This window comes from Equus przewalskii, chromosome 17 (genome assembly GCF_037783145.1).
Source record: "Equus przewalskii isolate Varuska chromosome 17, EquPr2, whole genome shotgun sequence".
NCBI lineage: Eukaryota > Metazoa > Chordata > Mammalia > Perissodactyla > Equidae > Equus > Equus przewalskii.
In genome coordinates, this window is record NC_091847.1 from 32,424,409 (window position 1) to 32,437,350 (window position 12,942).

General features: G+C 37.0%; 1 non-coding gene across 1 annotated transcript; it reads left to right on the forward strand.

Moving 5' to 3' along the window:
- The first annotated feature begins 9,205 nt into the window (after window positions 1–9,205).
- On the forward strand, window positions 9,206–9,277 carry TRNAA-AGC (transfer RNA alanine (anticodon AGC)). Its single transcript has one exon. It is a non-coding gene; the product is annotated as a tRNA-Ala (tRNA).
- The last annotated feature ends 3,665 nt before the right edge of the window (window positions 9,278–12,942 follow it).

Genomic DNA, 12,942 nt, shown 5'->3' on the forward strand with positions numbered 1-12,942 from the left:
GGGCACATTTGAATTTTACGGGAATTCCCAATGCGTGGAATACTTACACTGAAAAATTATTTGTTGTTTGTCTGAAATTCAAATGAAATTGGGTGTTCTGCACCTTACCTGGCAACCTTATGTTAATTACTGATACGATCAATATATTAGCATTGTCATGTCTGTGCTTAGTTGAAATATTTCAAAATAATTTAATTATTAACATATACAGAATTTTAAAGACTATTATGCCTTTATGTATAGATGAATACTTATATTTAAAAATGGCCTATTTACAAATAAGCCAGCTCACATAGCACTTGATAGACGGAAAAACTGGACTTCGAGTTTGAAAAATTTGTTTTATAGAAACATTTATTTTTTAAAACTTAAACTGTGTTTCTTAAACTTGGGGCCCAAGGCTCGGTTTCATGATCCCCCTGAGATGGTAAGCAACATTTTGTGTATCTCTGCACTTTTTTGGGGAACGAGATCATAGCATTTTTCAGATTCTCAAAAATCTTCAAAACCAAAACATATTAAGAATAACCAAACTCAAAACAAAGTTCAAAAACAACTCAGGGAATAAACCAAGGAGCTCTCATTCTCTTTCCCAAACATACATTTTCCAAGAATTTCATTCCTTCTGCTGAAATTCTTCATTCGAGAGAGAGGTCACCTGAGTGACGTAAGTCCTTGGGAAGACCAGATCACCACCTTATGACTTAACAGTGAACACAAAGGACAGCATTTTTATTATGAACTAAAGCACTTTCCCTCTAAATGTCCTTTTCTTATCTCTCTGCTAAATGAAGTAAAATGGAAAGACAATACAAATTGATGGATGATTTTACTTTTCAAGCATTACACCATATATGCCTCCTAAGGTTTTATTACATTTGTCCTCACATGTTTTTTTCCTTTTTTATTTTTTAAAGAGCAACATTACTATTGTTTATTAATCAGTGTGATGTGAGGGTGTTATGCTCTTGGAAACATCACCATCCTCTCCTACATGCTTTATGATGACTTGATCAGATTAACAGCAGTTAGCTTCATATTTGCAAGGTGCCTTCAAGAGACGTCCTGAATTCCCCAGCTCTACCCTTCTCCGTCACAAACACCGTTGACTTCTGGTAGCTGTAACAATAACTATTCTTCACATTGTCCTTATATTTTAAATGCTTTCCACTAGCATTCACTGGCTGTTATAAGCACAAATTTAAGGACCAGAATCCCTTTGGGTAAGGTTTTTGGGCTTATTTGAGGTGGAGAAAATGCTCTCTCAGTCAGAGTTCAAGTAACCTTCTTTGGAAGATAGCTTTTAGAGCTTCATGGTCTGTGATAGTCCAGATAATCAATTAGCTTGTGTGGGGGCCAAAGGACAATCAAACATTGAAAGCTAAGTAATAAGAGAGAAAATATCTACTAAACACTTAAACTATGTGCCAAACACTTTACATGCATTTTTCTAACTTAATCCTCATAGTAACCTACTAGAAGGAATCTATTCTACCTCCTTTTCTTTTTTACAGACAAGCAAACTGAGGCACAGAAAGGTTAAACAACTTTATCGCATAGTTAGTGAGTTGGAATCTGAACTCTGCAGGCAGTCTAAGTCCAAAATTTTTATGTACGGTTCTCTAACAGTCAGTATACATCAGAAAAACATTATTACCATTACATAATTCTTCCCATCCTATTTTAGTGTAAATGTATGTCTCAGTCTTCTGAAATGATTACACTGAGAAATTACTGCAAGTTCAGATTAACTTCAATGACAATGAATAACGTAGAACATTCAGGAAAAACCAGTACTAGATGATATCAATTGAGGTTCATGAGTTGTGACAATCAACACAATACCATATGTGAGGCATTAGCTTACTGGAAAGTACATATACGCTTTCTGGAACCCAGTCATCCGATGTTTTCCATTTTGCTCACCTCCTTGCAGATGGGCTTGTTTCTTTAGGGGAGATGCCTGAGTGTGTAATCAATGACATGAAACTAAAACCTGGCAGCAGTCTAGATTACAGAAATACTTTATGTGGCCTTTGCCTGTGCCCCCGATACATAGAACTCAACTGCAAAAACATCAAGACAATGCATACTGCTTAGAAGAAACCTGCCAATCAATAGTATCACCTCTACAGTGCCAGTGAGTTGGAGGCCAATTTAGATTTAGCTGCATCAGGTTAGAATACTGATGGAATGACTCATGTAAGAAAATCAGCCAGGGTCTCAACACCTTCCAAGTGCACTTATTGACAGTGCTTATTTTAATCCTGACTCTTCTGGCAGAAGGGCTGTTTTAAGAGGACAAGTAGAAAATACAACACAAGTGCAAATGGAATGGAATCAGCATGAAAATAAGCCTTATGTTTTAAGTATTTTGGAAAACTTATTGAAGAAGATGAATTTTAGGTTATGACTTAAGGTCAGCATATCAAAGCTTTGCCTTCCAGAGAATGTAGAAACCCCACAGACAACGTTTTATTGTTTATATGTATGGATGTACTTTTGAGATGTGTGAGAGTATTGTAGGGGTGTATATGAAAAAATCCTCTAAGAGAGGAAAGGAATAAACCTCCTGTCCCCCAGCTCAGGGAAGCTATGACATAAATATTACAAGACTACAGATAATTTGATCAATAATTCTCTGAAATAAGTAAGAGTACATTTCACACTAATATATGCAACACAAACACACTCCCTGTAGTGTAGATCTTGTTTATAAATTCAATTTGGGCACCATCCAAGGGAGCTGACTTATTCAAGTTAAAAAATAACTGAATTATGAATAGGTCTGGCCTCTAAGTAGAGCCTATGGCATCATGATGAAAATGACAGAGCTACTAGAGTGAAATTTTGCATTTGAGGATGACAATGCTGTCATGTGAATGTGTGGGGATGGCTGAGAAGACTTTCCACATTGCAAACACATTTGGCTCAATTTCCAAACTGTATCCATTACACTGTGCACCCTTGGCTCAGACTGAGTCACCATCCTTTCCTTGTACCTCCCTCCTGATCTCACCCAACACTGAACTCTTTACTTCCATGAGGTCTGACCCAGACCCATTGGGAAAGCTCAAGGCTCTTGCTATTTCCATTGCCAAGAAACTCCCCAAAGTAGGGCAGCCTAAAACTCCTACTGGCCCCCTGCCTCTGCTATCAGCTTCCTCCAATCCATCTTCTATACTTGCTGCCAAAGTGATAGTTCCAATATGAAAAATCTAACCGTGAAACGTTGGCTTAAAGCCCTTAAAATGCTTCCCCAGTATCTACAGAGTAAACTGTGAACTCCTTTACTTGGCTCACAAAGAATTTCAAGATCTGGCCACTGCCTAAATGTCAAGTCTCATCTGTCATTTCCTGCCTTGCTCTTTGTAAGTCAGCAATATTGAACCACTTAGAGTTCTCTGAAGGCACCAAGCCCTCTGCTGGCACCCTGCCTTTGCATATGTTCTGCCTGGAACAGCCTCCCTACTTGTGTGCCTGACAAACTCATTCAGTCTTCAAGCCTCAGTTCAAATGCAACCTCTTCCGAGAAGGCTTCTTTGACTCCCCCAAGCAGCCTGCGGTGCCACTTCTCTGGTAATCTCACTTGAGTTTGTGCACTCATCTTTAAAGACTCATCTTATTGTTTGAGGGCACAGCTCTCTCATCTCTATTTAAACTACATGAGCACAGGGACCACATCTTTCCATTCTTCGTCCCCAGTATCTTGGATAGTGCCTGGCATAGAGTGAGGCTCAATGCATGAATGAGTGAATGAATATGACATAGACATTCTCCTCAAGTGAACATGAGAATAAACAGTTCAATAAGTAGAAACAATTCTGACTTTAAGGACTGAGACCCGAGGTACACAAGCAACGCTTCCAGTGGTCTAGTTAGGCCAGTCTCCTGTACGCTGCTTAGTAACCTAACTAGCCAGAAAAAGCACTTTATAAACGACTGACAGACCTGTCCTTACTACTTAGCAGCCGTTTCTTTGCAGTGAAGGTTTTGAGGGATATTATCCATTCAATCTGTCCAGAGTCATCTGATAAGGTCACCTAAAACTGATCACCAAAATCAATTCATAAGTACCCATTCTGTCTGTGACCATTGCTCTTCTCTAACTTGGCAACGAGTGAGAGGCAGTCTAGCACAATGGTTAAGAGTACACACCCAGGGGCCTTACACTCAATCCTGATGCCACCACATGCTCTCTATGCCTCTGTATGAACCTGTAAATTAGGGATACTAACAGTACCAGGCTCAGAAGTTTGTTCTGAAGATTAAATAAAGCGTGTTTATGTAATAAGTGCCTAGAATAGTATTTGTCACATAATAAACTCTAAATAACTGTAGTTATTATTATTATCATGTTTTTGAAAATGGAAAAAAGGAGACCTATTCCTCCTAACCTTCATAGAAATTAGTATGGAGACCTTAAACCGTCCAACCTCTCCACACACCAAGAGCAACAAATAAAGACAAGCCACAGATGTCCAAAGCCACGTGGAACAATTGCTTGGGATCCTGTCTCTTGTTCTCAACAAGTTGCTATTCTGATCTGAGCTCTGCCTGGTCCCAAAATCGGTTCTTCAACCAGAGCCTCATTAGCCACTGCCCTTGGGTGTTGGTGTTTGTGTCTTCTTAGAAATCTAGTTAAAACTTTGCACATGGACGCTGCTGTGGTTTGCGCTCTGGCTCTCCGGTCCTGTGTTACCTCAGGGAGAATTCTCAACAGTGGTTCTTCAGAGCTCAGCCAGGACAGTCCCACTATTACCACCAACCCCCCTGCCCACCAAAAATGGGAAGGACTTGAGGGAAAAGGGAGCATCCTGGCTGTGCAGTAGTGACTGACCTGTAAATACAGTGAAGTGTGGATTGAAAGGCCCCCTGCAGATTCCCAAGTGCAACTTGTAATCACAAGCAACCTTAGAGTTGGCATTCACTTAGGAAAGAAAGTCAAAACAAAATGAAAAATCCTCCAGGAAGGCCTAGAGATGGACAAGTTTCTTTAAAAACTTTAAGTATTGGGTAAAAATGGCTTGTTTCCTTGGTATTCCCTCTGGGTTAGATTTTCTGGGCTTTTCCTCCCTACAGGAGTGGTAAAAAGCTTGGAACATGGGGGGCTGGCCCGGTGGCACAGCGGTTAAGTTCGCACTTTCCTCTTCGGCAGCCCGGGGTTCACCAGTTGGGATCCCGGGTGTAGACCTACACACTGTTTGTCAAGCCATGCTATGGCAGGTGTCCCACATATAAAGTAGAGGAAAATGGACATGGATGTTAGCTCAGGACCAGTGTTCCTCAGTAAAAAGAGGAGGATTGGTGGCAGATGTTAGCTCAGGGCTACTCTTCCTCAATAAAAAGAAAAAAAAAGCTTGAAACATGGACCTGGGAGAAAATTCCAAGGTGGCACAAAGTTCTAAGGTGGTAGAAATTCTACTGTAGCCTAGGCCTTCAGCCAGATGGTCAAAGGAATTACTGTGTCCTAGTCTGGCTCACCAACGGTCAAAGCCTGATAACTATAATGAGAGTGTACATCGCATTGATCAACATCCACTCTCAGAGACTTCCTCATGAACCTGCAGCAGTGGCAGTTCTCATCAAGAATTTGAGGCTTTTCTTGTACACTGCTGGTGGGAACGCAACTGGTGCTGCCACTGTGGAAAACAGTATGGAGATTTCTCAAAAAATTAAAAATAGAAATACCGTACAACCCAGCTATCCCACTACTGGAAACTTATCCAAAAAACTTGAAATCAGCAATTCAAAGAGACTTATGCACCCCTATGTTCACTGCAGCATTATTCACAATAGCCAAGACATGGAAGCCACCCAAGTGCCCTTCAACTGATGAATGGATAAAGAAGATGCTGTATATATATACAATGTAGTACTATTCAGCCACAAAAAAGACAAAATCATCTCATTTGCAACAGCATGGTTGGACCTTGAGGGTGTTATGTTAAGTGAAATAAGCCAGACAGAGAAAGACAAACACCACGTGATTTCACTGATGTATGGAAGATAAACTAATACGTGAACAAAGAGAACAGTTTAGTGGTTACCAGAGAGCAAGGAGAAAAGAGGGCGGGCATAAGGGGTAAAGGGGCTCATTTATATGGTGCCCAACAAATAATAATGTACAACTGAAATTTCACAATGTTATGCTATTGTGACCTCAGTAAAAAGGAATTCGAGGGTTTTGAATCTCACCCAACACAATTTTCAGACACTGCTGTTGTTTGGAAGTTTAGAGTTTCATCTATTTGGCCCATGCTGAGAAAGCCATTTCATTTCCTGAGATGATAAAACCTCATGATTGGAAACTACCTCAAAGGTATACCATTGGATGCAGGTCCAATTATTCTGTTGTCTGTTGCTGCTAAATCCTAGCATACAAGTCTAGGCTGAATTATTTAACAGTGTCATTAAAGATTTTAATATAGATTCTCTTTGGCCTGATGTGCCAATGGGTAGGTGTTCAGTTAGCATTGTAGGGGCCTGTATAAAAATATCCAAGAAGGAAGAGCCAGTATAAGTTACAAATCTATAAATTCAATTATGTGCCAGGCTGTATATACCAATTTCACATTTAATACTTTATACTTACTTTTAGAATTCTGTATTTGAGCCCCTAAAGCCATTCTCCTACTTAAAATATTTCCTTTTGTCAGTGCCTTGAAAAAATGATCTAAGCATGTTTCATTCTCAGTTTATTCATAATCTTCTAATATTTTGCCAAGGACCAGCCTTCTGGACATTGAATAAGAGTTTTGTCCATAATTCATACCATCCCATCCTATTATATACCTAGGTTCAAATAATTTTCAAGCATTGGGATCCATCCTGGCTGAATCTAAAGTCCAGTCACGAAATTTAGATGCCTAGAAAAGCTGAGTAGAAGTAAGAATTATAACCTAGCAATACTATCCATCTTAATTGTTGCATACTATTATATCTCATATGAATTGGCCCAATACATATACATCCCTTCCAAAATGACTAATGTAAATGTGATAAGGACAGGTGGCAAGCTAATTACAATTTAGAAACAAATTGGCTGGATATTGGACTGTACCTCATAATGGACAAGAGGAATACAAAAGAAAGATTTAGCTAAATGTTAACTGAAAATGAAAAGTTTTCAGAGGATTGTAGTCATCCAACATTCTCACACAGTCCAAGGTTACATAGAAAGTAGACAGTCAATAATCATCTTGGTTGCTTTAGGGGATGTTTTCTCCAATAGGATTTTGGCTGAAGTGAAGCTCCTAATGTTTTTTCCTAAGGTCAGTCTCATTGGTGACTTTATAAAGACAAATTGGTCAAAACCAAGCTTTTGAGTTCTGAAAATTAATATGATTTTATAAAAAAGATGACTGTTGACGTTGATTGTCCACAAAGAGCTACCTCCTGGACAGGTTATTTATATGGGACAAGTTAAGACTTCAAAAAGAATTCAGCCATTTTACTATGAAATAAAGCTATACTGTTAATAACAAAGGTACCAGAACTGTCTATTCACAAAAGGTGCATTTGTATACACCTTCTCTTTACATAAAATCGAAATACAAAAGGTCATGGATGAATTATCTGCCAATTTAGTTGGAATTAGAATAATTTTATTTTTCTAAATTGTGGTAGTGCCAAGACCGAAAGTTCCTGCCATGGAGGCAAACCATGGTGCAAGTGAAGACAGAATATTTGGGGACAATCGGGTTTGACTGAGCTTCTGCAATGGCAACTAAATTCTTGTGAGAGCCTGATTTAAAATGAATGAGGCAAAACACAGAAATCCAAAGTACCTGGTAGACTTCTTCACCTGTTTGTCCTAAATAGAACTCAAATGAATATCCCAAAAGGAATCCTTTGTGCTTCCTCCACCTTATTTTGTACAACCCTGCTCTTCTTCAGGCTCAGTTAGAAAGGTTTCACCCATCAAATACACATGGGAATTTAACATCCAATAAAAGTGCCCTTCCAGTCAGTAAGAAAATATGCGTTATTCAATAAGTGGTATCAGAAAAATAATAGACCATCTAGAGAAAAAAATCAAACAAAGTTGGATATTGACCCCATTCCTTAAATTACTTCAAAGCCTAAAAAGGATTAAAAGGAAAACATGGGTGATTTTTTTTATGACCATAGAATTACCATAGATTTCATATAAAGACACTCAACTCAAACTACAATACATTTTTCTTGATCAATAGAATGACATGCAACTGGAAGATTATATCCAGCACATTTGAGATAATGATTACTTTTAATCTTTAAGTCTTTAATGTGTAAAGAATTTCAACCTATTGTCCATTAGGAAAAAAAATAGGCCAACAGCATGAACAAAGAGTATACACACACACACACCCCTATAAATGGATTATAAACATAACACCCTAATAATTACAAGAATGCAGATTAAAATGAAAACAAGATACTACTTTTTACTTAATATTCTACTAAATCTGTCTGATAATAGAGTTCATAGAAATCAGGGCCACCACGTTTCACGTGTTGCACAACACCAGGAGTGACCATTCACATAGGATTGCATGTTGTACATTATGGAAGACATGGGGAAAACAGGTCATCTCAAAAACTCACCGTTCTGACATTGTAAATTGATACACATTAATGTTTTAAAGGCTCTAACCTTAGAACTAGTATCTCATCTTTAGGAAATTATCTTGCTCATAGCCACTGGGAACAGATTTACAGGTTATGCACTGCGTAACGGCAGAGGGTCCCATTCCCATAGTCTGTGGTGTGAATGCCACCCCTACAGGAGTTGGGTAAATACATGACCTCTGACTTGGACAGCTTCTCACACATGCATGTGTGCAAGGACATATATACAAGGATGTTCAATGCTTCAAAATTTACAATAACAACAAAAAAACTGGGGGAAAAATATGTCGTCCAACAAGGAATTTGCTTGAATCATTCGTGGCACATACATGGAATAGATTAAGGGGCAGCCATTAAAATAACAAAGTAGTAGCTCTCTGTAGGTGACAATTTGGGGAGATCTCTCAGGCATATTTTTAGTCAAAAAAGCAAAATTCAGAGTAGTACAAATATATGCTCTGAGTTGTATTTTTGGAGTGTGTGTGTGTTTAAGGATAGATATGCTTTTAAAAAACAAAGAACTTTTCAGAAAAAAAGACTGTGAAAGGAATTTGCTGACAATAATTTCCACCAAAAAACTGAGAAGCTGGCAGGGGGTGTAGCTCAGTGGTAGAGCGCATGCTTAGCATGCATGAGGCCCTGGGTTCAATCCCCAGCACCTCCATGTGTCTTCCTTTCTACTTCCTTATAAGCATGTCACCAAAAAACGGAATCTGGAGGGGGAGAGTATCTATTTAGCAATGTATACATTTTCGTGTTCTTTGAAAACATTTTAAGTACAAACATTACATTTCAACAAAATAAGCAACTTTATAGAAAACAAATTCAATATTCACCATTTGAATTGAAAACATTATAAAAGAGTAGTAACACTAGGGGATTTGGAGGAAAAATAATACAGAAGAGGTGAAGTACATGCCACAGTTATCTCACTGAGCCTGAGTATCCTTCTAGAGAAAATCAAGTCACCATTACCAACAGCACAGGCACAGATCAGTTACAAAGGGCCAGAGGAAACCTCTTCAAAGTCAATGCCTGAGTTTATGTAAGCTAAGGCAATTAGAAACACCAAGTTGCTTTGATGTGGCATTCCTTAATCAAACATTTCCATATAGTTCAGTCTTCCATGATTCCAAAATCACAAATAGCTTGAATTCAGAATTAATTCTCTGCTCTGCTCTAATTTGTGAGCTTTGGACCATAAAACAGTTTTTTATAACATAAAATAATGAAGTAAATGATTTTTTTTTCTATTCTGATGTTTGCAAAACACCAATAAGGTTCATTCTCAGATGTTTAACAGATTCTATTAAATATTGGTATAGATACGGTAAGTACTATGTGCTGTCAGAATAAAGAAGTGCCAAAGTCTCAAACTTTAGAGGTCTTCTTAATCCTCCCAAAATAAAAAAGACTCTTTTCATTTATATAATTATGAGTTCACCAGTTCATAAGTGTATTTATTAATAAAAAGAATACAAGAATAAGTAAGTAGATAAGTACTTACGTTGGTAGGTAGGTAAGTAGATACGTGAATGAATGGATGGATGGATGGATGATGGATGGATGGATAAACAGTTAACTAATACCAATAGAAAAACTTTCCACAAATAAGATCATACTCTTGCGCTATTTTAATTAAAATGTTTATTTTATTCATTTTGTCTTATTGATTTTATAGAAGGAAGCATAAAAGAAAGTGAAAGAATTGCTGAACTTAAAATAAATTTTTATTAACATTATTTCCTAACATATTATCTAAAGTACAAGGAAAGGTATAATGATAAAGAAAGAATATTTAATACATTGGTACTTTTTTCAAATTGCATTTTCCAACTTTGGGTATTGATATCTCTTGATTCTGATATTAAAATAAGAAATTTAGCATACTTGGTCTCTCCCACATGCATCTTCCAGATTTCGTCAAATGTTTTATTATTTTACATTGTCAAGATTTATGGCATTATTATTCTACAAACTTAATTCCAATAGCTATTTTTTTCATGCGTAATATTTAAATGTGTTTGGTTCTTACTTCCCATCTTCTTTTTATATTTTCTCCATTTCTGAGTAACTAATTTTGATACATCCTTTGATTGTTGTCTTTTATTTATCTAATAGTTTTTTCAAGAAGGGCTCATAGATTCTCCCTTTCCTCAGTTCTTGACTTTTTAAGTCATATTTCCTTGAAGGACATCTTAGCCAGAATATAAAATATTTCCGTTATGCTTTATTTTCTTTACCATTTTACAGATAATTCTCTACTATCTTTTGACATCAGATGGAGAAGTCTAAAGTTAATCAGATCTTTCTTCCTGTTTAAGTGACACCTTTTATTTCTGCCTGGATGCCTTGAGTCTTTCTTAATCCTTGCAGTTCAGAAATTTAACCAAAATAATATCTTGGTTTTGATCATTTTTTGTGAATTCTCTTGTTACCATTGTGTTTTTTAATCCTCACTCCCAAATTTTCCTCTTTTCAGGAAAGTTTTCTTGTACTATTATCTTCATAAACTTTTTAAATAGTTTAGTTTTCTTCCAAATATCTTTAGTTTGTGTATGTTTCATTTTGTTTGATAACTGTTACCTACCTGCTAGTCGCTTAATCACTTTTTCATCTTTCAAAATAATTTTTTATATTTACTTAAGCTTATCCCCAAATCTAGATCTTCACCTCTTAAGTGTTGTTCTTCAAGTTTTGGCTCTTCTCAGTCTGTCTATGACTGTCAACTCTTCACTCCGCAGGTAGTTGCTTGTTGTACTTTGTCCAGAGATTTTAGTCATAACGAGTGGGAGGGTTAGGCTGTGCCAGCACTAGAGTATAATGACATTTTGAAACTATGGAAAACTATTTGTTAAAACACTTCTTCTGTTTCCTGTGGTAGCTCCTCTTATAATCTAAATCTACTTTTTGTTTCATTTCTCTTCCTTAATTTTTTTCCCTCAAGTTTCCATACATGGGTCATTTTTTTTGTCTGGCTGTTAATCATCTTTGAATGATAGCAATACCAATCATGTGCTGACAAATAATATGGTAAGATCAATAGAGTGAGTTGGGAAAGCTGTAGTTTTCATTCAACACTATCATCTCAAATACGATTTCCATACCAAAATTTTCCATATTTGGAGATATACTGTATTATGCACCGAGAATAACAGGCACGTGGTAAATAGAAAAAACAATGTTTACCATTTATGGAGCACTTTCTTTGTGTCAGTCACTATGTAAAGTGTTTTATATATTTATTTTCCTTTAGTTTTTATAGCAACCCTATGGGCTAGGTATTTTCATCCCCATTTATAGAATAAAGAATTAGGACTCAACAGCTGTCCTAACATCTGTCTCTGGTGCCAGCCAGTTAAGTGGCAGAGCCAGGACGTTAACCCAGGTCTTCTCAACACCAATTCATTGCTCTTCAAAATTTGAAGACTCTGACTTATTTTTATTCTTGTTCAGAATTTGACAACAAAAGGACAGTAAGAACTCTCTGTGAATCTACTTTGTTAAAGAGAAAAATATCACAGTTTCCAGACAGGAAGAGGATCACTCCTTAATAGGAGCTCCAAAAACACTCAGTACTTTTATCTAAGGTTAATTGTCACTTTCTCAGGGAAGCTTTCTTTGATACCAAACTTCAGCTCAACTTCTCTTAAGCCTTTCTCTTTTACACTCTCATTTTATCCTGTATCTCTCTTGTAGTGTTTTTTGATAAGAATTAGTTAAGTTTAAAAAATGCAATTGATTTGTTTAATGTCAGCCTTTGTGATAGAGAGCTTATTTGTCTTGTCCTCACAGTATTTCCACAACCCAGCAAAATTTCTCACACATGGTATCTCCTTGGTTTATGTTAGTTGAATTAACAATTCACTTAAAATCCCATCAGCTGAAAGTATGAAGGAAATTGGCTAAAATCGTATGTGTATATATAATTTAATATTCTAAGAAGCCAAGACCTTGTGTGTCAGGACTCCCAAGCTGCTTCTCAGAGTATTGTTATCTTGTTCTTTCTTTCATAATTTCTTGACTTTAGCTTTGGGCTAGTAGTAACATATCTATGGTTATTTCAGAGTGCAATGTCAAGAGACAGACAAGGTGTGATCTCTTCAATATTTATCTCTTAGGGATGAGAAATATTTCCCCTAAGCTCTTAGTGGTTTTCCCCTCAAGTCTTATTGGTTGGAACTTGGACATGTGCCCACTTCTAAATAAATTAGTGGTGGGAGTAACGGGACTACCTTTGGCTTCGATAATTCAGATTTTGTCCCTGGTGTATGAATGGCCACCCATTCTGCAGAGGGAGGAATAGTGGTAGGGATGGTCAAGGAAACT